The sequence below is a fragment of the Hordeum vulgare genome, chromosome 6H, assembly GCF_904849725.1.
Source record: "Hordeum vulgare subsp. vulgare chromosome 6H, MorexV3_pseudomolecules_assembly, whole genome shotgun sequence".
NCBI lineage: Eukaryota > Viridiplantae > Streptophyta > Magnoliopsida > Poales > Poaceae > Hordeum > Hordeum vulgare.
Window position 1 is genome coordinate 476,331,805 of NC_058523.1, and position 26,255 is coordinate 476,358,059.

At 46.7% G+C, this 26,255-nt stretch overlaps 1 pseudogene; it reads left to right on the forward strand.

Annotated features, from left to right (window-relative positions):
* The first annotated feature begins 21,278 nt into the window (after nt 1-21,278).
* Nucleotides 21,279-22,202, forward strand: LOC123404746 (annotated as a pseudogene).
* The last annotated feature ends 4,053 nt before the right edge of the window (nt 22,203-26,255 follow it).

Below are 26,255 nucleotides of genomic sequence, written 5' to 3' on the forward strand. Positions count from 1 at the left end.
GGATGCTGAAAAACAAACATGAGGTAAGTTTTGTTGTATACCATATTATCTTCATTAACCCCCAAGGGCCGGGTCATCAGTAAAAAAGATGAGCCGGGTCTTGATGACTAGGAAAACTTTCGACCAGTAACCCCCAAAGGCCGGGTCATCAGTAAAAAGATGAGCCGGGTCTTGATGACTAGAAAAACTTTCGACCAGTAACCCCAAGGGCTGGGTCATCAGTAAAAAGATGAGCCGGGTCTTGATGACTAGAAAAACTTTCGACCAGTAACCCCCAAGGGCTGGGTCATCAGTAAAAAGATGAGTCGGGTCTTGATGCTGTATAATTTTGTCTGAAAAATTATACATTAGCCCCCAAGTGTCAGGGATATTGCTTGGAATAGTTCTGAGACTTGCCCCTTAATCATATGCTTCAACAGGAATCTGTTATCCAGACTGAATCAGCACTTGGCGATTTGAAGAAAAGCTTATCTGATCAGCAGGATGCCCGAGCCAAATCGGAGGAGAAGTATAAACTGGTCTTAGATGAGATGGAAAAACTAAAAGCCGATTTAAAAAGGGCTCAAGCTGACCAAGATGCTTCAACAAAGCGAGCAGAGAAGGCTGAAGCCAAGCTGGCTACTGTGCAACAGGAGTTGTCCGGTTTGAAACGTCATATCTCAAACATGGCGCAAGCCGTCTTTGGTAAAATACTAACTCTTGACCTTTTCAAACAAATAACTCTTATCTGAGTCGCTGATTATCATTACCCCTTGTACAGGTCCGAGAGCCGCCAACCTTCAGGATGATTGCGTTCTGACGCTGAAGGCGATTTACACGCTGACAGAGCAGCTATATACCGGCAGTGTACTGACTGTGAAAGCAGTGATGGCGCCAAGGAGCCTATAACCTCCATAAAGAAGATGCTTGGCTGCCTATCCACGCTTCCTCCCCAGATTGGCGAGTTAACTCGGTCAGCCGCCCGGAAGGGAGTGCTGACTACACTGAGTCGCTGCTTAGCATATGCTCCAAAAATCAACCCAGAAGAGGTAGCGGCGGGCTTTCCTCAACTCAAGGATGATAGGTCAGAATTCGCCGAAGAGGACTACCAGCGTATTGTCAAGGACTCCCGTCTGGCAGCGACTCAGCTTGCTGCAAGCCTGGACTTATCAAAGTACCAGGCCGCCTATTGTAGCAAGAACAAGAAGGTCAACCCGCCAACCTTTATGACGACCAGCTTAACTCCGCGGCGACCCAAGAATCCTTTTGACTTGGACGCGCATCTTTCATAAATCCTGACCGACGAAGATGAATTTGCCGCTCTGTCCAAGTGTAACTGGGTACTGGGCGACTTGCAGATTGAGGTTGGCCAAAGCTCGCAACATGCTGATCCAAGGGCGTGAGCAGAATAAATTTTCATTGAACTGGCCATGAGAGCCATGTAATAGGTCTCCTTTAGGAATCGATACTGCCTTTGTGATACCTTTAAAAAATCCTTATGTCGCCCTTAAGGCGATGTGAAATACTTGATCCGCCGTTTGAGGCTTTTTTAGGATGCTTAATCCTCCATGGATAGAGTGATCTTGATCATCAACCTGTTCTAAGCTTTTGAAAAACATATGTGAAACCATCTCACTGAATAATAAGTGATTTACAAATAGCAGTCGCCCCAAAATATTTTGAGGCAAATCAGAAAAAAGGTCTGAAAAACCTTGTGGCAGTGCCAGGAAGGTAAAAATATAGTACTTTCGTCGGCTCATAAGGTCGCGACAGGATAGGGCGAGTCAAAAAACTCAAGCGCCACCCAAGGTAGCAGTTTCGTCGGCTCATAAGGTCGCGATAGGATCGGGCGAGTCAGAAAGCTCAAGCGCCGCCCAAGATAATGATTTCGTCGGCTCATAAGGTCGTGACAGGATCGGGCGAGTCAGAAAGCTCAAGCACCGCCCAAGATAATGATTTCGTCAGCTCATAAGGTCGCGACAGGATCGGGTGAGTCAGAAAGCTCAAGCGCCGCCCAAGATAATGATTTCGTCGGCTCATAAGGTCGCGATAGGATCGGGCGAGTCAGAAAGCTCAAGCGCCGCCCAACATAATAATTTCATAGACAAAAATGGTAATAAAGTTGATCTCAATAAGAGGAAGCCCCCAAGTCGGGAGGCGTTTTAATTTTATTGCTTTATAATAAGGACTCAAAAAACTTACAAAATGCAGAGCTTAAAAGCTCAAGTGTAGTAAGGCCGCAAGTGGGCAATATTCCAGGGGCGAGTCGACTCAGCCTCCGTGGTTGGCCGGTCAGGACGGAGATCCACCAGATAGTAAGAGCCATTGTGAAGATTTTTGCTAACGACGAACGGTCCTTCCCATGGTGGTGATAACTTATGCATGCCAGCACGATCCTGTATCAGCCGTAGCACTAAGTCGCCTTCCTGAAAGGTTCGGCTCTTGACCCGGCGGTTGTGATAACGCTGTAAATCCTGCTGATAAATCCTGCTCCATAACACTGACGGCAACTCCTCAACCCAACATCCCAGGGTCTTTTCCAAGGGAACCATGAGTCGGGGCTTAATTCCCGTAAAACTTCCTGATTCGCCCATTCCGCCTGCCCATTAGATTGCGGGTGAGCGACCGCAGAAACATCAAGCCGGATATGCTCTCGATGGCAAAACTCCTGCATCGCCCCTTGAGACAAGTTAGTGCCATTATCAGTAATGATACTGTGTGGATATCCAAACCGGAAAATCAGCTTCTTCAAGAATTTGACCGCCATCTCCGCATCGCAAGTTCCAATAGGTTCTGCCTCTACCCACTTGGTGAACTTATCAACCGCCACCAGCAAATGGGTTTTCTTGTTGGATGACATTTTAAAGGGGCCAACCATGTCTAACCCCCAGACCGCAAAAGGCCAAGTGATGGGAATCATTCTTAGTTCTTGAGCCGGCACATGAGCCTGTCGTCCATAACGCTGGCATCCCTCGCACCGACAAACTATCTCTTCTGCATCTGCATGAGCCGTCAACCAAAAAAAACCATGACGGAATGCCTTTGAAACCAAAGAGCGTGACCCGGCGTGATGCCCGCAATCTCCGGAATGAATGTCATTTAGGATTATGCATCCTTTTTTGGAGGAAACGCATCGTTGAAAAACTCCAGAGGTACTCCGTTTATATAATTCGCCATTGATGATCACCATGGATTTGCTCCGTCGAACAATTTGGCGGGCCAAAACTTCGTCTGTTGGTAACTCGCCCCGGGCGAGATAGGCCAGATAGGGAAGAACCCAATCCGGCGTGACGTGGAGAGCTGCCACGAATTGAGACTCAGGATCTGGTATTGCCAACTCTTCCTCCGACGGCAAATTCATGGAGGGATTATGCAGAATATCCAGAAAAACATTAGGGGGAACCGGCTTTCGCTGGGAACCAAGACATGAAAGGGCATCAGCTGCCTCGTTGAGGCGCCGGTCAATATGATCAACCTGATAGCCATGGAAATGACCCGCCACATCGGACACAGATCTTCTGTAAGCCGCCATCATGGGGTCTCGAGAATCCCAAGTGCCTGAAACTTGTTGCACCACCAGATCAGAGTCGCCAAAACATCTGACCCACGTAAGGTTCATCTCCTTGGCGAGTCACAAGCCGTGAAGCAAAGCTTCATATTCCGCAGCATTGTTAGTGCACGGAAACATGAGTCGGAGGACATAACAGAATTTGTCTCCTTGAGGGGATACCAGTACCACACCAGCCCCCGAGCCTTCCAGCTGCCTGGATCCATCAAAATAAATAGTCCAGTACGTAAGATCGGGCCTGTCCTCCGGGGCCTGCAATTCCGTCCAATCATTGACGAAATCAACTAAGGCTTGAGATTTAATGGCTGCACGAGGGGTGTATCGTACGTCATGCGACCCAAGTTCAATCGCCCATTTGGCGATCCGCCCTGTTGCCTCCCGATTCTGGATGATGTCCCCGAGAGGGGCGGAACTAACCACCGTGATGGGATGCTCTTGGAAATAATGCTTAAGTTTCCGACTCGCCATAAACACCCCATACACTAACTTCTGCCAATGTGGGTACCATTGCTTGGAAAGAGTTAGCACTTCGCTGACAAAATATACCGGGCGCTGCACTGGGTATTCCTTCCCTTCCTCCTTCCTTTCAACGACCACCGCCACACTTACTGCTTTAGAGTTACAAAAGCATGGGTTCTTTCTCAGTCGGGGCGGCCAAGACCGGCGGGTTGACCAGTTGCCGTTTCAAGGCTTCGAAAGCCTCATCTGCCTCATCTGTCCAAAACAAATGGTCAGATTTCTTTAGTAATTGATAAAGGGGAATCGCCTTTTCTCCCAGGCGGCTTACGAAGCGACTTAAAGCCGCAATGCGACCCGCCATCCGTTGGACTTGGTTAACGTTTGTCGGTTTCCCAAGGGACGTGACTGCTTCGATTTTGTCCGGGTTAGCTTCAATGCCACACTCAGACACGAGGAAGCCCAACAATTTCCCTGCAGGAACACCAAAAACACACTTGGTGGGATTCAGCTTCATCTGATACACCCGCAGATTATCGAAAGTTTCCTTGAGATCCTCCAGTAGCGTCTCCCCCCGGCGGGTCTTGATCACAATGTCATCGACATAGGCGTGAACATTGCGTCCGATTTGGCCGCGGAGGCAGTTCTGGATGCAGCGCTGATAAGTCGCCCCTGCACTCTTGAGCCCAAACGGCATGGATACATAGCAAAAAGCCCCAAAGGGGGTTATAAAAGCTGTTTTCTCTTGATCCTCCATGGCCATCTTGATTTGGTGATAACCAGAGTAGGCGTCCAAAAAGCACAGACGTTCGCATCCTGCCACCGAGTCAATAATCTGGTCGATGCGGGGAAGAGCGAAAGGATCTTTGGGACAAGCTCTGTTAAGGTCCGTGTAATCAATGCACATATGGAAAGTGCCATTCTTTTTTAGTACCAGGACCAGGTTAGCCAACCACTTGGGGTGGAAAACTTCCACGATGAATCCGGCGGCTAAGAGACGGGCAACCTCTTCCCCGATTGCCTTGCGCCGCTCTTCGTTAAACCTGCGAAGATATTGCTGGACAGGTTTTGCTTTTGGGTCAACATTAAGATGGTGCTCAGCGAATTCTCTCGGCACACCAGGCATGTCACAAGGTTTCCATGCGAAGATGTCCCGATGAATTCGATGAGCGCGCTTTCCTATTTGGGATCCAGACCTGTCCCAATGGTGAACTGCTTGGATGAATCGCCAGGAACAAAATCAACTGTTTTAGTGTCATCTGTTGGTTTGAACTTGAGGGGCGGCTCAGCATCTGTTGTTGGCTTGTTTAAGGGTGACATGTCAGAAGGATCAACATTAGCCTGATGATACTTGAGCTCTTCTGCAGCGCAGGCGACTTCTGCATAAGCCGCGTCCCCTTCTTCACACTCCTTTGCAATTCTTCTATCACCGTCCACCGTGATGGGTCCCTTAGGACCAGGCATCTTGAGTTTAAGGTAAGCATAGCATGGGCGAGCCATGAACCGGGCATAAGCCGGTTGCCCAAATAGCGCATGGTAGGGGCTTTTCAGTTTGACCACCTCAAACATCAGCGACTCACTCTTGTAGTTATATGTTGTTCCAAATGTGACTGTGAGCCTGACTCGGCCTATGGGGTACGCCGACTTGCTCGGGACGATTCCGTGGAATACCATGGCTAAAGGCATCAAATCCTTCTCCAATAGATTCATCCTTTGGAAAGTGTCAAAATATAAGATATTAATGTTGTTGCCACCGTCCATTAGTACCTTGGACAGGGTGTACCCCCCAACTTGAGGAGCTACGACCAACGCTAAGTCGCCAGGGTTGTCAATTCTTGGCGGGTGATCCTCCCTACTCCATGATATGGTCTGCTCGGACCAGTGGAGGTACCTGGGAAGTGCCGGCTCAGACACACTGTACGCCCGGTGACTCACCTTCTTATCACGCCTGCAAGCATTGGTGGTGAAAACGTGGTACTGCCCATTGCTTAACTGTTTGGGGTTGCTGCGAAAGCCGATGTTGTCATCCTGACCCTGCGAAGCTCCCTGTGGGGGTGGTTGCTGAAAAGCCCCGGGCGGGTTATACCTGGTGATGCACTGGGTACTGGCCGCTGCTTGGCTGCGGGCCTCCCTGATCCCCCGGCTCGGGAAAACCGCCAAAGGGGTTCTGACGTTGGTTGGGTGCAGCAAACTGCTCCTGCCGTTGGTCCGGGTCACCATTTTGGCTTTTCTTGATCGCTTCCGCCCGAAACTCCCGCATCACGAAACAGTTCTCCCAGGAATGATTCGCCGGTCCGTCTACCATGGCATGGTGGGGGCAAGGGCCCTTGAGTAACTCTTCATAGTTACGCGGCTTCTTGCCACTGTAACCCCTGTTTTTCTTCTGGCGTTGGTTGCCATTGTTGGTGTTGGTATTGGCGACTAAATCCGAAGATTCCTCTTGCTGCCTTCTCTTGCCATTGGCTCCCTGATTGTGACGGTTATGTCCCTGGAACCGGGTATGATTTTTGGATGACTCGCCCTTCTTTGGCGAGTTAGCTTTACCGTCCTCACCGGGATCTTTGGTGTCGTCCGCTTTAGCGTATCTAGTGAGAGTATCCATTAGCTCCCCCATGTCTTGGACCTTTCGCTTGAGTCGCCCCAACTTCTGCACCAGGGGTTCGTAGTGGCAATTCTGCTCGAGGATCAACACAGCCTGAGCCGCCGTGATACCGTCTGACGAATGGATAATTTCCACGACCCTCCGTGACCAATGGTGGGCCGACTCATCGGGGCGCTGAACACAGTGTTGCAGATCGACAATCGTCATTGGTCGTTTGCAGGTTCCTGGGAATTTTTTGATGAAGCGCTCTTTCAATTCAGCCCAGGTGTGGATGGAGTTGGGGGGTAAGTTTTTTAACCAAGTATGTGCTGACCCTTCGAGCATCATCGTGAAGTATGTGGCGCAAACTGCTTCGTTTACGTCGAGCATGTCCATGGTGATTTCATAACTCTCGACCCACGATGCCGGCTCAACGTCCGGGGTGTAATTAGGCACCTTTCTTGGTCCTTTAAAATCCTTTGGCATTCGTTCGTCGCGGAGGGCGGGGCCAAGCATGGCACCCCCACTCGTCCACCGCTTCCGACGGGAGGGGCTGGGGCGACTTGGATGTTCGGGAGATCCCGGCCCAGCGGGTTTTGATGGTCAGGCGGGTTGTCCTGGGGGATGAGTCGCCATCCGCTGTTTACAGCGGGCTGGTCCTCTGGCCGACTCCTGGTGTGACTCGCCTGGGGAGTGGAATATAGCCTATCTAGGCTATGTGAGAACTGGGCGTTTTGAACCACAGCCGTCTTCAACATCTCAATGGCGTTTCTTGCTTCTATCTCGGCAGGAGTATTGACGTGAATCGGAAGAGATTCCAAATGGCGAGTTGCAGCAAGGACGTTGTCCACTGGGTTGGAACAGTGACCTTGAGGTGTCCGGAATCGGGGAACGCGATCCTCAATTGGTTGAACCGGCGAGTTAGGTGGTTGGCCCGGTCCTCCCCCTGGGGCGGCTCCCGCCCCGGGAGTTCGAGGAGTATCGAACAGGCGGGTCGGGTTGAGATCAGGGGGTAGGCGACTCTAGTGCCTCCGCTGATGGGCGTCGTCAGGTGCGCGCTGGTGTCTTTCGAGCCGCCAGTTGTCAGTATTTAAGCGAATTCTCTCGGCGGTAATTTGAGCCTGCCGGGTCTCGATTCTGGCAGATTCCACCTCGGCATCCCGATGAGCTTTCGCCACTGCTTCCCTTAGCTTCGCCAATTCCGTGTTTACTGCCTCCTGGTTTTCCAGTGTGATGGGAGTCGCCATAAGCCTCGTAATTTCTGCTGCTAATTCCACCAAGACAGCGACCGGGCTTCTAGATGTCTCGCCAGGCCCATCCCCGCCTGCCAGGTTTGGCGAGGGTTGAGTCGCCCCAGCCATGTAAATAGCGATCTAGCGGCGGGTTCGGTCAAGGACTTCGGGGTCCATGGCCAACGACAAGCCCCCGAGACAATCCCCATGTAGAGACCGGATTGAATCTGAATCGCCCATGGATGATTCATCATCCGTGTTGACGGGTGTGGTTTCCTGGGTCGCTGAGTGTTCTCGCTCCTCAGATCCCTGCGTGAATCCAACAAAGATCGGGTGAGTCAGATTTGACGTCGTTAGTGGGCGGACGTACCTGGCCGGCTCGACGATGTCGGTGGAGATGTCTGGCTCAGGCACGGATGATCCAATCATGCCGATGAAGACGTTGATCTTGCCGAAGGGAGCCCTGTAACCAGATTCGATCGAATCCGCCTTGGGCCCCCATTGCAGGTTGTTGATGTAGAACTTCCCACGGCGGCTCCGGGTCATGAGCCCCATCGCGTAGCTCCCAAACCCTGGTAGGGCTCCCTTTGAGAACTCAACTACACCGTGCACAGGCCCCACGGTGGGCGCCAACTGTCGTGGTTTTGTCACGGCAGATGTCCTCGTGAAAGGACTTAGTACTGGAGCCATCGCACGTTGGTGGCGACTCAAAGGGGTTGAACGGGAGAGAGACAGCGATTTACCCAGGTTCGGCCCCTTGTGAGGAGGTAAAGGCCTACATCCTGCTTTGAGTTGTATTGATGGAGTTTCGATTACAAGGGGGCGTAACTCGCCAGACCCAGCAATCGATGATTTCTAACCTGCCCTCTTCTTCCCTGGGACTCGCCTTTATATACAGGTCGAGTCCCTAGGGTTCACAAGGGTACTTTCCTTTCTACAAACCGTGACCCTTACGATCTCTAAGTCGCCATCTTCCAAAGCTTGGAAACCTTCCGAAAGTTGTAAACCACCATACAACCTTTGGTCTTGCCAGGCCAAGGCCCGAACCACGCTTAGATGAATCGCCTGATTTGGTGACCCGGCCCAACCAGGGCGGGTTATCAATAGGTAATATCCCCAACACCGGGCGACTTACCAACGGATTGCTGAGTCCCGGGCTACTTACAAACAGATTGTTGTGTCCCGGGCTACATACAAACAGATTGCTGAGTCCCGGGCTACTTACAAATAGATTACTGAGTCCCCGGCTACTTACAAATAGATTGCTGAGTCCCGGGCGACTTACAAATGGGCTTCTCTTCAAGACTCATCTTCAGGGAATCGTCTCCGGAACTTGACTGTCTAGCGGGTTATAATTGTGTGCCGAGTCATAACTGTCTGCCCAGTCATAACCGTGTGCCGGGTCGTACCGCGGGGTATATCCCCGACATTAGCCCCCAGGTTAGCTTGAACTTATTCATGGTAAGCTCCTGAAATAAGACTAGCAAATATGCTAAGTGACCGGCTCTCTCCCTTGGCTGGTGTATGAAGTGGCTCCTCAGAAATCCGGTGTCTTCTCCATATGAATGAGTCGTTTTCACAATCATCTTGCAGGTCCATGTCCTTTGCAAAATAAATACATATGCCATTGAGTTGGCCTCTAATGCTTTGGCTTGATGAAAATTTAGGGAATAAGAAATCTACACAATGTTGAACCAACTTCTCTTGCTTCGGCGGGTTATGTTTGACAATGGCGGGTCATGATTGCTAATGGAAGGTCATAATTATTGGTAATGCCCCGTCAAACAACTAAACTCAAATTGACTATATCGAATTATTGGGGATAAAGAAATCTGTGTGATGTTGAGCCGGTCTCCCAATACTTCAACTCCATGACGAAATAAAATGTGCTCTTTAATTTTTTGATATATCCATATTACTTGTAGCTCCCAAGGGTTGGGTCATCAGTGTGTGATGGGCCGGGTCTGCAACTTGAACCTCATGATTTGTGAAACATCTTAGTGTTGTAGCCCCCAAGTGTCAGGTTGTCTTGCCTGCGGCAACCTGTGACTTTAGAAATTATGATCTAAATAGTGTAGCCCCCAAGGGCCGGGTCACTATGCAATATTGAGCAGGGACTTTGTAGATCTGATGATGGAACCTTGAGCAGCAATGTGTAGCCCCCAAGGACCGGGTCATTATAAAAATGATGAGTCGGTTCTTCCTTGAATCCATACTTGAATAAAAAGCGACCTATAGGCGGGTCTGTTGATGATGTGATGATTTGAAAAGCGGATTGCATTAGCCCCCAAGTGTCGTGGCACATGCTTGAAGCGACATGGAATTTCATATTTTGATGTAATCTTGATTTGAATAATGTAGCTCCCAAGTGCCGGTTGTGTGCCTGCAGCGACTCGGGGCTATTCCTTACATTGTAGAATAAAATCATATCCACTCCGTGAGCTGATGATGCCTTTGTGATAAAAGAAATCCTTGACCGTGCTTGCAATGTAACCTAGCAAATATATCCTTGAGAAATCCATATGTCGGAGAAATCCATAAGTGTTGTAGTTTACTACAGAGCACCAGTTGAAGAAATCCAAGGGGCGGTCAATTAGATGACTCGGCATTATATGTGATAGGGCGGCTCTTTGACAATAGTCAATTCTTCCGAGCTGGCTTTAAAAACCCCAATCATTTAACACTGGTTATGATAAACCATGATGAAAATCTAGCCAAATTGGCTATTCAAAGATATATTTGCTCCTGCAAAAAATTATGTTTTGACCCGGTTTGAAGACCAGCATGATATGTATGTATGATGCATGATGCAATGCAATATGATGCATGTATATGACAGAATCGTGTTGGTTACACCATAGCCGGCTCAGTAAGTCTCGGTGGGTAAGACGAGCTCTCAAGGCTCTAGTGGTACCCAAAAGAGGTTAAGCCGGCTCAGTGAATCATGGCGGCCGGCCGAGTGAGTCTCGACGAGTTATAAAACTTTTTATGAAAACTTTATGGCAGTGCCACAAAGATAATCATAAAATTCGTCGGCTCGATGAGTCGCGATAGGACAAGACGAGTTTGCAAAACTCTAGTGTTACCCCAAGAAGGCTTTTGCAACATCCCAAATTATTTAGACCGGCTGATCAGGCGCGAGTCAGGCTTCAGTGAAGCAGGTTCAGTGAACCAATGGTTTGTCTATTTTCCATGCGTGGGCTCTTGCCAGTACCTTTCATGTTTTAACCAAGGCGAGTTCAGGGTCCAGAAGCGGATTGACTCGCCAAGAGTACATGGGACCGTAGGGCAATTTGTCCCACACACAGTCTAGCATAACCATTTGTAATGCAGTAATTTTTCACTAGCCAAGAGGGTTTTCAGGTTGATCTCAGTGAGAGGAAGCCCACAAGTGACCTATGATTAGGTAAAGAAAAAAAACGAACATAGGATTGCACAAGCGTATACGCTATTACTGCAAAACGACTTGGGAGCTAGTAGACCCTAAGTAAGACGGCTTAATCCTCAAAACAATATAAGGCGCCCATGTTTGAACCGTGCAACATGGCAAATTTGGTCCTCTTTGGCTTACCAGTATCCAGTTTTGAAATAAGTGCAGCATGGCGACTTATGCTCTTTGATACTGATAGCGTCCATGCTTGGACGGCTTATGAATCATCCGCCAATAAGGTCGGGCACCCATGTTTGGGCGGTCGCATCATGGCGACTTGTCTTCTTAGGCGATCTTTAAATCTTCTCGTTAATGAGGCATCAACCCCCGAGACCGGCTTAATTTTTCTGTAACGACCCGGAGTTCTTGAATTTATTCAACCCAGTTGAGTCTGCCGAACCATGTCCGTGTAGCCCCCGAGTCTTAAGTCGACTCCAGGAGGCGACTTGAGATTCTCCATACTTGATTGTGGCATAAACCGGTCATAAGATTGGACAGTTGATGATGGATGTTTGACCCATGCTTAAATCTCGGGTGGTCCGGCTCTCGTGGTTCCTCCAGGACCACTTTCCGTTTTCTTTGCTGCTTGCTTCGAATTGCCGGTTCAATAATGGCTAGATCAAATTGTAACTTCACGAGGGATGTTTCCGTGTCAAACTCTCCTATTACTTTTGATATGCTTTGATCCAATGTTGTTGGGGGAGACGAGCCGTAGAGGCGGCTTGCATGCATTTGTTGGGCGGCTCATCCAAGCGAGCACTGCACCGATATGTTAATGTTATCTGGACCGTGGGGGCGGCGTCTTGCATCTATCTGTTGGGCGGCTCGTACAGGCGAGCACTGCACCGGTGAGTTGATATAATCCGGACCATGGGAGCGGCGACTTGCGTCCGTCTGTTGGGCGGCTCGTACAGGCGAGCATTGCACCAGTGAGTTGATATAATCCGGACCATGGGAGCGGCGACTTGCGTCCGTCTATTGGGCGGCTCGTATAGGCGAGCACTGCACCTACGTGTTTGAGATGAACACGAGAGTTGTATGGCAATTTGGCATGGACTCAAGAATCAGTCGCGACGTTGTAAGCCATCTTGGTTGCGCGGGCATGAGAGTTGACCACATCATTGTAGATCATCTTGTTGTGTGAACGGGAGAATTGAACGCATCATTTGTAAGCCGGCGCGGACGATGAGTTGGCCACGTATTTGAAATTTGCACGGATGGTGAGTCGGCTGTGGCATCGTAAGCTGGTGCGGACGACGAGTTGAGAACATCATTTATAAGCCGGCATATGCCTAGTTAATGTGACCATCTTCTCCTTGTTTGTCTTGCAACCTCCACCACACTCCATTCCACTTATAGTGCTAAAACCATGGCTCACGCTCATGTATTCCGTGAGAGTTGAAAAAGTTTGAGAAAGTAAAGGTGTGAAAACAATTACTTGGCCAATACACAGGTTGTGCATGATTTAAATTTGTTGTGCAAGGATGATAGAGCATAGCGAGACTGTATGATTTTGTAGGGATAACTTTCTTTTGGCCTTGTTATTTTGAAAGTTCATGATTACCTTGCTAGTTTGCTTGAAGTATTATTGTCTCCACGTCAATAGCAAACTATTGTTTTGAATCTAATGGATCTGAACATTCACGTCACATAAGAGAAGTTACAAAGGACATCTATGCTAGGTAGCATGAAAGCATCAAAAATTCATTCTTTATCACTTCCCTACTCGAGGACGAGGAGGAGTTAAGCTTGGGGATGCTTGATACGTCTCAAACGTATCTATAATTTTTGATGGTTTCACGCTGTTATCTTGTCAACTTTGGATGTTTTATGTACCTTTTATATCTTTTTTGGGACTAACTTATTAATTCAGTGCCAAGTGCCAGTTCCTGTTTTTCTGTGTTTTTGACTCTTTTCATATCTGATTTTGGAATGGAGTCCAAACCGAATAAAATCCCCAAAATAAATTTTTCCAAAACAGAAGAAGGTCGGGGGACTTGAGGGCCAAGGCAGGAGAGCCACAGGGGGCCCACAAGCCCTGTAGCTGCCACCAGGGGGCCGGCGGCTACCAGGCTTGTGGCCTCCCTGGAGCTCCCCTGCCCTAGCTTTTTGGCCTATAAATTCCCTAAAATCCCAGAAAAAATCAGGGCATCCACGAAAACACTTTTCCGCCGCCGCAAGCTCCCGTTTCCGCGAGATCTCATCTGGAGACCCTTCCCGGTGCCCTGTCGGAGGGGACTTTGGAGTTGGGGGCTTCTACATCAACATCATCGCCTCTCCAATGAGTCGTGAGTAGTCCACTTCAGACCTACGGGTCCGTAGTTAGTATCTAGATGGCTTCTTCTCTCTCTTGGATCTTCAATACAAAGTTCTCCATGATCTTCATGGAGATCTATCCAATGTAATCCTCTTTGGCGGTGTGTTTGTCGAGATCCGATGAATTGTGGATTTGTGATCAGATTATCTATGAATTATATTTGAGTCTCTGTTGATTTCTTATATGCATGATTTGATATCCTTGTAAGTCCCTCCGAGTCTTGGGTTTTGTTTGGCCAACTAGATCTATGATTCTTGCAATGGGGGAAGTGCTTGGTTTTGGGTTCATACCGTGCGGTGACCTTTCCCAGTGACAGAAGGGGCAGCAAGGCACGCATCGTGTTGTTGCCATCAAGGGCAACAAGATGGGTTTTCATCATAGATATGAGATTGTCCATCTACATCATGTCATCTTGCTTAAGGTGTTACTCTGTTCTTATGAACTTAATACACTAGATGCATGCTGGATAGCGGTCGACGTGTGTAATAGTAGTAGATGCAGAAAGTATCGGTCTACTTGTTTTGGACGTGATGCCTATAGATATAATCATTGCCATAGATAACGTCATGACTTTGCGCGGTTCTATCAATTGCTCGACAGTAATTCGTTCACCCACCGTCTACTTGCTTTCATGAGAGAAGCCACTAGTGAACACTACGGCCCCCGGGTCTATTCACAACTATCGTTTCCACTTTCACTTTTACTTTTCTTTGTTTACTTTTTGCTTTCAGTTCTCACTTTGCAAACAATCTATAAGGGATTGACAACCCCTTCATAGTGTTGGGTGCAAGCTCTTTGTGTTTGTGCAGGTACTTGTCACTCGACGCGATCTTCCCACTGGATCGATACCTTGGTTCTCAAACTGAGGGAAATACTTACCACCACTGTGCTACATCACCCTTTCCTCTTCAAGGGAACACCAACGCAAGGCTCCAAGGCCGCGGGGAAATCCTTTGCATATTTGCCAAGGAAGTCCCTATAGGCGTAGCCCGTAGCAGCAGGATTCCTGGCGCCGTTGTTAGGGAAGGTCTATTATCGTAGTAGCAATGAACACCATATGATCCAACTATATTAACAAAGCCCGTGATACATCAAGATCGTGACATCTCAAGAACATGAGAGAGGGAGAGATCAAACACATAGTTAATGGTACATACCCTCAGCTCCGAGGGTGAACTACTCCCTCTTCGACATGGAGACCGCCGGGATGATGAAGATGGCCTATGGTGATGATTTCCCCCTCTAGCAGGGTGCTGGAATGGTGCTCTGGGTGAGTTTTCTTCGGTACAAAGGCTTTCGGCGGCGGAGCGTGAGTTTTAGGTTAACTTATGGCATTTTTGGGATTTATATGATTTTTCAATGTTGTAATCACGTAAAACGGGGCCAGAGGGTGGTGCCAAGCCATCAGGGCTCCCCTGGGGGGGTCGTGCCGTGTTGGCTTCGGGGAACACTGTGGCCCCCTCCGGTGGTTCTTCGCTCCAGCATTTCTTATATGTTCCAAAAAAATTGTTAAAAAGTTTCGGGTGATTCCAAGAACTTTTATTTTCTGCATAAAAACAACAGCACGGTAGTTCTGCTAAAAAGAGCGTCAGTACAGGTTAGTTCTAATTAAATCATATAAAGTGCATCAAAACCATATAAAAGTATTGTAAACATAGGTAAATATGGCTTGAATATTTCATAAATTATTGATACATTGGATACGTATCAGTATGTACCACTGGTTGTGTGTTTGATCTCGCTCTCGCTCTCTCTCTCTCTCTCTCTTATGTTCTTGGGTTGGCACGATCTTGATGTATCACGAGATTATTTAATATAATTGAAACATATGGTGTTCTTCTCTCTCTATCTTGATGTGACGAATTGAGTCTTTTCCTTTGAGGTTTCGTTACGGTGGATTGAATAATTTGGATTTGATAACACATGATATATGTCTTACCTGCGGATACTCGTGGTGACAATGGGGTATTCTATTGTGTCATTTGATGTATATTTTGGTATCAACTTGCAGATTCCCATGGTGACATTGGGTAATCTAAGCACAATGGTTGATGCACATCTTTGTCCTACTTCTCCGATAGAAACTATGGGGTACTCTTTGAAGTTCTCTGTGTTGGATTGAATATGATGAATCTAAAATTGTTTGATCCATGTTGTATAATTAACTCATGGATACTTGCGGTGACATTGGAGTACCTAGGTGACATTAGAGTTGATTGATGTGTATCATATAGTGTTATTCTAGTATGAACTCTAGGGTTGTTTGTGACACTTATAGGGATGGCTCAATAGATTGATCGAAAAGGATAAGTTTGTCATGGTTCTGCTATCTACAACAATTTCTTCTTATGTTCTCCGCTATTGATAAGAACTTTGGAGTGATTTTTGTTGCACGTTGAGGGCTGATTATATGATTCAATTATATTAGCACTATTGAGAGATTGCGCTAGTGAAAGTACGAACCCTAGGCCTTGTTTCTAAGCATTGCAACAATGTTTGTGCTAACTTTTGTCACTTGTTACCTTGTTTTTATATTTTCTTATTACAAAAGCCTAATTTTACTATCCATATTATAGTTGTATCACCATATCTTCGCTGAACTAGTGCACTTATAGACTTTACCATAGTATTGGGTGTGTTGGGGATACAAGAGATTTCTTGTATTTGATTGCAAGGTTGTTTGAGAGAGAGCATCTTCATACTACACCTCCCACAAATTAATAAACCTTAGGTTACCCACTTGAGGGAATTGTTTTTGTTGTCCTACAAAACTCTACGCTTGGAATTCCAATAGAGTCTATAAGAATAAAGATGTGAAGTAGACAACAGGCTCCCCCTTACAGACCATGTGGGCCCACGGGGGAGGTGGAACCCCAGCTGGTCCCGTGGAACCCTTTCGGCACTCCCGGTACAAGAAAGGTAAGTGTGTGAACTTTTTTTGTGACCAAAATATGACTTCCCATACATAAATATTTACCTTCGGAACATTATGGATCTCCTCATGACGTCTGGGTTCTTATACTAGACTCCAAACAACATCTGTCACCAACGTACATATCCCAATACTACTCTAGAGTCATTGAACGTTAAGCGTGTGAACCCTACTGGTTCGAGAATCGTGTAGATATGACCGAGACAACTCTCTGGTCAATAACCAATAGCGGCACCTAGATGAACATATTGGTTCCTACATATTACATGAAGATCATTAATGGACGAACCACGATATCAAGGATTCAGTTAGTCGTGTATACAATTTTCGTTGTCCAACAATATGTTACTTGCCCGAGATTCGATCGTCGGTATGTCCATACCTAGTTCAATATCATTGTCGGCGAGTCTATTTCTTGTTCTATACTACAAGATCCCGTCACTAAACTCATTAGTCGCATACTTGTAATCTTCTTGTGATGTTGTATTATCGAGAGGTCCCAGAGATATCTCTCCGTCATGTGGGGTGACCAATCCCAGTCTCGATTCATGCCAACCCAACAAACACCTTTGGAGATACCTGTAGGGCACCTTTATTATCACCAAGTTACGAAGTGACATTTGGATACACACTAAGTATTCATCGAGTGTCAGGGAGTTGCACGATATCATGGTCCAAGGAACGGATACTTGACATAATGAAAGCTATAGCAAAAACTTGGTGAAACGATCATATGTTAAGCTTTTGGTTCAGTCTCGTCCATCACATCATTCTCCTAATGATGCGATCCCGTTATCAAATGACAAATAATGTCTATGGTTAGGAAACATTAACCATCTTTGATCAATGAGCTAGTCTAGTAGAGGCTCACTAGGGACACGGTGTTGCTTATATATCCACATATGTAGTTAAGTCTCCGATCAATAGAATTCTAGCATGGATAATAAACATTTATCATGAACAAGGAAATATGATAATAACCAATTTATTATTGCCTCTATGGAATATTTCCAACACTATGTGTTGTAGATCATGGATGCCAAGTCCACCCAACTCTAGCAGTCGGCAAACGCGGGGCCAGCACACCACGCAGTTGCCCGTGCGGGCCTCCTTACGGTCATGCCAAAGAAAATCACAGATGTCATGGGTGACCATCTTAGCATAGCGTTGAGGACGTGTCTGACCAGTGCAACACGCTCGCCACGCGAGAGAAGTGAAGCCCGCCAAGTAGAGAGTTTCTTGATGAGTCTGTCCACCAAGGGCATGAGTGTGGCGGAGTGCACCTTCCGGGTTGATAGAGGTACTCCTAAGTAGGAGATGTGGAAGACCTTCACCGGGTACCTCAAATTCTCGTTAATGGCAGCCGGCAATGCGGGGTCACATTGGATCGGTGTGGCAGAGCACTTTGAGAAATTGGTTCTCATGTCACACGTTGCTCCAAAGGTCTATGGAATTTCTTGGATTGCTGCATGCTGGGATGGCTCGGTGCGGCTGAAGATGATGGCGTCGTCCGCAAACAAAGATATGTTGGAGGCGCAGTGATGCGGGGTGAGGCGGTGAAGGATGCTGGCCTGCATCGCGTGTTGGAACAAAGAGTTTAGGGCATCAATCGCCAAGACGAATAGCATCAGCAAGAAGGGGTTGCCCTATCGTAAACCACGCTCATAGATGATAGGGGCGGGGTTGCTATTGATAAGGATTCTTGTCGTCGCGGTCAATACCAGGATCAAGACCCATTCCCTCGAGCATGGCCTGAACCCGAGGTGTTGTAGGATCTCCAACAAGAAAGATCAAGAGTCGGGATCAAATGCATTGGCAATGTCGAGTTGGATGAGTACACGTGGTACCCGTAGCTGGTGAAGGTGTTGGAAATATTCCCTACAGGCAATAGTAAATTGTTATTATCATGTTTCCCCGTTCATGATAAGTGCTTATTATAATTCTAGAATTGTATTGACCAGAAAGTTATATACATGTGTGGATACATAAGCAACACATTGTCCCTAGTGAGCCTCTACTAGACTAACTCGTTGATCAAAGATGGTTAAGGCTTCCTAACCATATACATGAGTTGTCATTTGATAACAGTATCACATAATTAGGAGAATGATGTGATGTACAAGACCCAACCGTAATCTTAGCATATGATCATATCATTTAGTTTAATTGCTACAAATTTCTCCATGTCAAATATATGTTCCTTAGACCTTGAGATCATGCAACTCCTTAACATCGGAAGAATATATAGTGTGTAACCAAACGTCATTTTGTAAATCGGTGATCATAAAGGTGCCCTAGAGGTATCTCTGAAGGTGTTTGTTGGGTTGCATGGGTCAAGGCTAGGATATTCCACTCTGAGTGATAGAGAGATATCTTTGGGCCCTCTCTATAATACAATATCACAAGAAGCTTGCAAGCATGTGACTAATGATTTAGTCATGGGATCTTGTATTAACAAACGAGTAAATAGACTTGCCGGTAACGAGATTGAACTGGGTATGGAGATATCGATGGTCGACTCTCAAGTAAGTAACATATCGTCGAAAAAGGGAATTGTATACGGGGTTAACTAAATCCTTGACATTGTGGTTCAATCGATAAAGATCTTCATGAAATATCTAGGAATCAATATGGTCATCTAGGTCCTGCTATTGGTTACTGATTGAAGAGGTGTCTAGGTCATGTCTACATGATTCCCGGACCCGTACGGTCGCACGCTTAACGTTCAGTAACGCTAGGGTAATGTTGAGATATTAATAGTGGAAATTCCTTAAGTAGTTTGGAATCCCGGGTAGCATTTTGTACAGCACGAGGACCTCCGAAATGGTCGAGAAGTACAGATTTATATATGGGAAGTCATATTCACGGTTCCGGAAAAGTTCGGGAATTTTCGGTAGAGTACCGGGAAGGTTCTAGAAGGTTTTGATGGTTCCACCATGGGGCCCAACGACCAGGGAAGGGACCACATGGACCGACGGGTGGATATAAAATCCACATGGTCTATCCGCACCATTCCCCAAGGCACATATCGTTCAAATATAGAGATAATGTCTTATCTCTAAATTTAAAGGGTTGAATCTAGAGATAAGATGTTATCTTCAAGTTTAAAGAGATTTCTCCCTTGTGGCTGGCCCTAGGAGGATTTTGGATGCCCTCACCTTCCCCCTAGCCTATATAAAGATGGGGAGACACATGCGTCAGCCGCCCCCTTCACCCTTGCCCATTTCCACTCCCAACTCCTCCCACGTTTCTTCGGTACGCGCTTGTTGAAGCCTTATCGGAATTCCGCTGCCATGACCACCACCTTGTCATTGGGCTGGTCTCGATCTCATCTACCTCCTAACCCTCCCTTGTTGGATCATGAAGGAGAGGATGCCATCAAGCTGAACATGTGCTAATCTCGAAGGTGTCGTCCGTTAGGCGCTAAATCGTGATTATATTGCGAAGAGTATGACCATATCAAACGTGTTATATACACACTAGTGGAGAAATGGCTAGCCACAACTCTTGTTGGTGGCACACCATTTCACACAATGTCAGCACTAATTTTTCAAATATTGCTTGCGTTGGCTAAATTGGTATGCCAGCCGTAAACAGTTAGTGCTGGCATGGCTATATTTGGACATGTCACAAATCTGTTGGCCCACATGTACTCATTGTTTGGAAGATAGTGGTGGCGTTGAATTTCTGTGCACGCCGTTGATAATTAATTAGTGTTGGTGTGCCATGTTATTTTATGCCAAAAATAAGATTAGATAACTCTTTCTTTAATTTTAATTAGTCTTTTTTATTTTGGTTGTTATTAGCTATGGTGTTGCATTTTAGGCCCACGCAAGAAACGGTCCACATGAGTCAACTCTCATGCCTTAGTAAAAGACCTAAGTTGCCCCCCCTTTCATTTCAACTCCCCCTCAACTAGCCACCACATGTCGCTTCACGTCATCGTCTCATTGCCTCCCAGCAAGGTTCAGTCATCCCCTTCCCCTCCCATAGCATCTCCTTCCTCTCCCCCTGCACCTCCTCCGTCCACGCATAATCCATATATGAGATTCATATATAAGTTGATTTAGCATTCCTTTATGTATAAATTTTAGTACATATATATAATGGATTGCTTTGTGTGATGTAGAATCCAAATTTGATTACATGGATTGCTTTGTGTAGAAAATTTAGTGATGTTCCGACGTAAAATCTGATTTTTAATAGTGCATTTTGAGTAGAATTTGTTTTATGTCTACAATATTAATGATCCAAGTTCAACTTAATTTGGTAGTATAGTCTAGAATTCTAGAGTAATAAATAAAATGAACTCCTATAAATTAGATTGGCGGTGTAGAATTTCTTTATTTGTGTCTCCTTTCGCGGATTTTGTTTATTTGTGTATATAGTTACTCGTGTAGAATTATATTTAGCACCATAGTATTTGATTATACTTAGTGTCGATCACTAGTCTAGAATCCGATTATATACTTAGTTTTCAATATGTTTTGTGTGGAATGGCGCAACCACCACCATGTCAAGTGTGCAATTCAAGATGCGCAACCAGCCTTGCAACTCGCATGTTGTTTGGCATTTACTTCCAGTCGTATTTGGTTCCTACAGCGGTAATAAATTATATGAACCTTCTAATAGTTTGTTCTTTTGTTTTTGTTGTTATTTCCACTAATGCATTGTGTGTGTTTGGTTTTTCATACATAGGTCGTCCCTTGCAATGTTACATTGGATTTCAATGAGTCATTACTCGAGACACTATCATCTTCGACGCTCCTCGGGGGGCTACAATATGGAGGTCAATAAGGGACGAAACATAACCCAGATTGCACGAGATGAATGGGATCCTTTTATCGCCCGCATGCATCTCATCGGGGGTGAATTGATCAGCTTCTCCTCCAGAAGACAAACTCCAAGGATGGCTGTTATCTATCTCAACTCGGAGGAAGAATATGAGGACCCACTCGATGAAGCACTCTATGCCCAAAGAATGACCGGGCTGAGCAAGGATGAAACGGACAAGCTTTAGGAAAAACTTCTGGCACGTGATGCCTATGTCGGGATGCCATTCGTGACCCACCTGACATGGAGGATGGTTAACCGTCAAGTCATGTTATGTTACTTATTAGTGTAGTAATTTGATGATACATGCTTAGTGTGTAGAATTTGATGATATGCTTAGTGTGTAAATTTTGGTGATATGCTTAGTATACTAATGTGATGATATGCTTAATTAGTGTAGAATTTGATGATATGCTTAGTGTGTAGAATTTTATGATATGCGTATTATAGTAATGTGATTATATGCTTAATTAGTGTAGAATTTTATGATATGCTTAGTGCATAGTATTTGATGATATGCTTAGTATAGTAATGTGATATGCTTAGTGTATTAATGTGGTGATATGCTTATAGTGTAGTAATGTGACATGATCATCATATTTGTTTTTTTCATAAATTACCAAAGAGGCTATGTGGGAGCTATGACGTCGAGACAGATGAAGCAAGCATTGTTAGACTACGCCTTACCACAAGGGGCTCCATCACCACATGTGCTTACGTAGTGGACATGGACGGTCGCACTATCATTAGTGTCGTTGGGTGGAGCAACTTCCTTTCTTGCAAGAATCTCCGGGTTATACATACCGTCTTAGTCACTATTAGAAACACCCCACGCCATGACTTGAGGATGATGATCGTCGTCGACCTCCTTTAAAAGTATGATAATCGTCGTTGATGTGAAATGAACTCCTTAAAAACTATGTTAGTTTGCTCGTGTTTGTGAGGATTTCCATTTATTAAATTGCTACCTAGCTCTAGTACTTCTTGTGAGATTGTAACTAATTATTATCTAGAACGAACTGTTCTATTAGTCTAGTTCTAGTGCCTAAAGTCAAATTCTATTTTTTTTGGTTGCATGAAATGTTCCTCGCATGCAATGTACATTGCACGTCGCTAGGTGAGCAATTATAGTGGTGGCGTTGTCCACATGGCACGCCATCAACGTGTAGAATAGCGTTGATGTGGGACCCAACGCCGCCATTATTTTTAACAATGTGCCATATTGGTGATGTCGGGTTACCACACCACCAAAGCCCTTCTGCCACGGCATAGCTAGGATTTTCTGTACTAGTGACGCTTCCGCTTTAGGTCTACAATGGTATGTAGACACACTCTACCCCCTCATTGTTATGCATCTCCATAGATAGATCCTGGGTGTTTGTCGAGAAAAAAAATGTTTCCCATGCTTCGTCCCCAACACAATGTGTCTAGCAGTTTGTTGGACAAGCAAGAAATTGTCATGAACACTTCGGCCAGACACGAATGCGCTTTGGTTCGCAGACACGATCTCACCAAGGCATGGAGCTAGGCACAAGGATAGGACTTCGGCAAAGAGCTTGGCAGATATGTGTATCAACCTTATGGGCATGTTGTCTGAGAGAGCCAAGGCATCTGGTTTCTTCGGTAGCAGAGTGGGGAGGGAGTCGTTCATTTTCTGAAATATGCGCCCATTCATGTGGAATAGAGTGTCGAAGGCCTCGCATAAATAGTGCTTGATGATTGTCCAACATGCGCGAAAGAACTCACACGTGAAGCCATCGGGTCCGGGAGCCTCCCGATGGGCATCTTCTTGATAGCCTACTGTGTTTCTTCTTCGCACAAAGTCCTCTCGATCTCGACGAGGTCGAAGGATCTCTGGTCGAAGGCGGCTAGATCAACCGAGAACACCCGCTGCTCACAAGCGCCTAGAATGGAGGTGAACTGTTGATGAGAAGCTTTGGCCATTTCCGCCTCCTTGAAGATGTGTCGATCAGCAATGCAAAGCCCATGGATGTGATTCTCGTCTTCTTGTGTGCGGTGTGTATATTGAAATAAGTCGTGTTAGTCCCACCCTCCTTGAGCCAGGATAAGTGGATGAAATGGCGTGCAATGGAACGCTCCATAGAGGCCAGGCCGAGGTAGGATTCCTTTAACTTGCGGTGAAGCCAAGCCTGGTCGGCTGTCACGGGGCAAACATCTTGTGCGTCATCAAGCTTGGCAATAAGCTCGTGAGAGACCAACAACTGAAGGGATATGTTTCTTGTCATGCACGAGGCCCAACCTTGGTCGCGATGTGTCGTTTCCTTGAGCCTAGCAAAGATGCGACAGAAAGGGTCGGGGTCAGGGTGCACCGAGGCCCATGCTTCAGAGACCACTTGTTGGAAGCCATCTAATTTGGGCCAGAAACGTTCAAAGTGGAAGCGCCTTGGGGCCCGAGAGCGAGGAGTGCAGTCCACCACAAGGGGGCAATGGTCCGACCCAGCAGAAGCAAGGCCGTGCAACGCAGAGTTGGGGTGTGGGATTTCCCAGCTAGGGGTGCATAAGACCAACTCCAATGCACGACCCCAAATGATCCGGTCACATTTATTTGGGGGTAAATGGATAGAACAAGCAGCCCAACATGCAGGAGCAAACGAACCGTTGTTCGTTTTGGTCCGTTTTGGACCCATTCCCGGACCAACTTCGAGCCACGTTTGCGGCCGAACGTACATGTGCGAATGGGCGGGACGCACACGCTTGTCCTCATGGGGGACACGGCCATTTTCCCTCTTCCCCTGCCATTCCCCTCCGCCCTCCGCCTGCGTCCCCCGCCATCATCGCCACCACCCCCGTTCCCGGCCGCGTCGCCTTCCATCGAGGTTGTCCACCCCACAACCATGCCATGCCATACATGGCCCACACCTATGTTTCGAGAGAGCCTTTTGCTGGCGTTTGTGGTTCCTTGCCGTCAGTGGGAGAGAAGCTACGGCAGCCGATGCCAACCGTCAACCCCAACAACTTCCGGCAGACGCTACATTGCCATAGGGTGCACACCCACCAACAACCTTGCTTGCGTATTGGAATTGCTCTTTCTGGTCGCGTCTAAACCACGGTCGCAAGGTGTTCGACAATATGCTCACAAGGTCTCATGGATAGCAGCAATGATTTTTCTTTTACAACTACATTTGTTCATCGGAAGATTCGTCCTCGGATGATGAAGAGATTGTGGCTGTTGCATTGGTCGTCCACGACCACATTAGTAGGAAGTGTCCTCGGTTCAGAGGATCAATCCCTGGCCATGCTCTGGTCTTGAACCGCAATATGGTGAGATGCCATGCCCTTCTCTATGCCGATTACTTTTAGAATAGCACACTCTTCAAAGCACACAAATTTCACCACCGCTTATGTATGTCGAGACTGGAGCATGGTTGCACATGGAATTCACGGTGATCTTGTTACCAGAAATTTGGCTTCTCTTCTTACCAAAAATGCACTGCGGCTATTCGCATGGTTGCATATGGAATTCACGATGATATTGTTGATGAGTGTGTGCGTATGAGTGAGTTCACATGTCTCCTCCAAATGTATATTTTTTGTAAGGTCGTGGTGGGAGTGTTTGACCCGGAGTACCTGAGAGAGCCAAATGTGGCTGATAGAGAGAGGTTGTTGGCAATCAATGTTGAGAGGGGCTTTCCGGACATGCTTGGTAGTATTCATTGTATGCACTAGAAGTGGAAGAACTATCCATCTGCTTGGCAGGGGCAGTATAGGGGGCACGTGAAAGGTTCCACTGTCATACTTGAAGCGGTGGCTTCTCAAGATATGTGGATATAGCATTCTTTCTTTGGCATGCCTGGTTCTCACAATGATATCAGAATTCTTCAGCGTTCTCTAGTGTTTGCAAGACTTGCAGAAGGCCACTCCCCGGAGGTCAACTTTGAGGTTAATGGCCACCAGTACAACAAGGAATATTACCAAGCTAATGGTATCTATTCTCACTAGTCCACTCTTGTGAAGACCATATCTGGTCCGCACGGAGAGAAGAGACACGGGTTTGCCCAAATGCAGGAGAGTGCTAGGAAGGATTTCGAGCATGCTTTCGGTGTGCTTCAGTCTCGATGGGGTATCGTTCAAAACCCTGCATTGACATGGAGTACTCAAAAGCTTTGGGTGGCGATGACTGCTTGTGTGATCATGCATAATATGATCATGAAGGATGAGCGTGATGATGGCATCTACGACCAAGGGTTTGATTTCCATGGTCAATATGTTGAGCCTGAGCACCCACCCCGTGCAACCTTCGAACGGTTTGTCCATTTTGATCGTGAACTGTGTGATTGGCATACTCATGTCCAGCTCTAGAATGACTTGGTTGAGCGCATGTGGACTGATATTGGCAACCAGTAGACCTATAGATTTTAATTTTTTTCATGCAAACAAATTTTGATTGAGTTGCAACACTATTTGGTATTGTGTTTATTTTGATTGGGTTGTAAGACTATTTCGAATATGAAACTTTTTGCCATGTTTGCTTTATATGCTTGTTGATCTCGAACGAACGAGATGCGGCCGAAATGCGACCATGTGTTGGACGCACGACTGGCGCATTCAGAAATTCGGGTGGATGTGGCCTCATTGCCATCCTCAAACGGACAAAAAGCGTATGAAGCGGACGTTCGTCTGAGATCGTGCGTTCGAGTTGACCCAAGACCATGTCAATCGCACGGTTGGCTTTTGTTGTTGGTTAGACCACTTGTATCGGTGGACATGGAGGTAAAGGTCACACACTCCATATCAATGGTGAAGCGGTGCATAACGCGGTGATTTAGCCGATCGTTGTTCTTGACCGCGATAGAAATCACCATGTTGAAATCCCCACCAATAATCCAAGGGTCGGCAGGTGGCACGTAAGTCCTGGAGCTCAAATAGAAATTCGAGCCTGTCCTGGTCACCTTGGGGCTCGTAAACA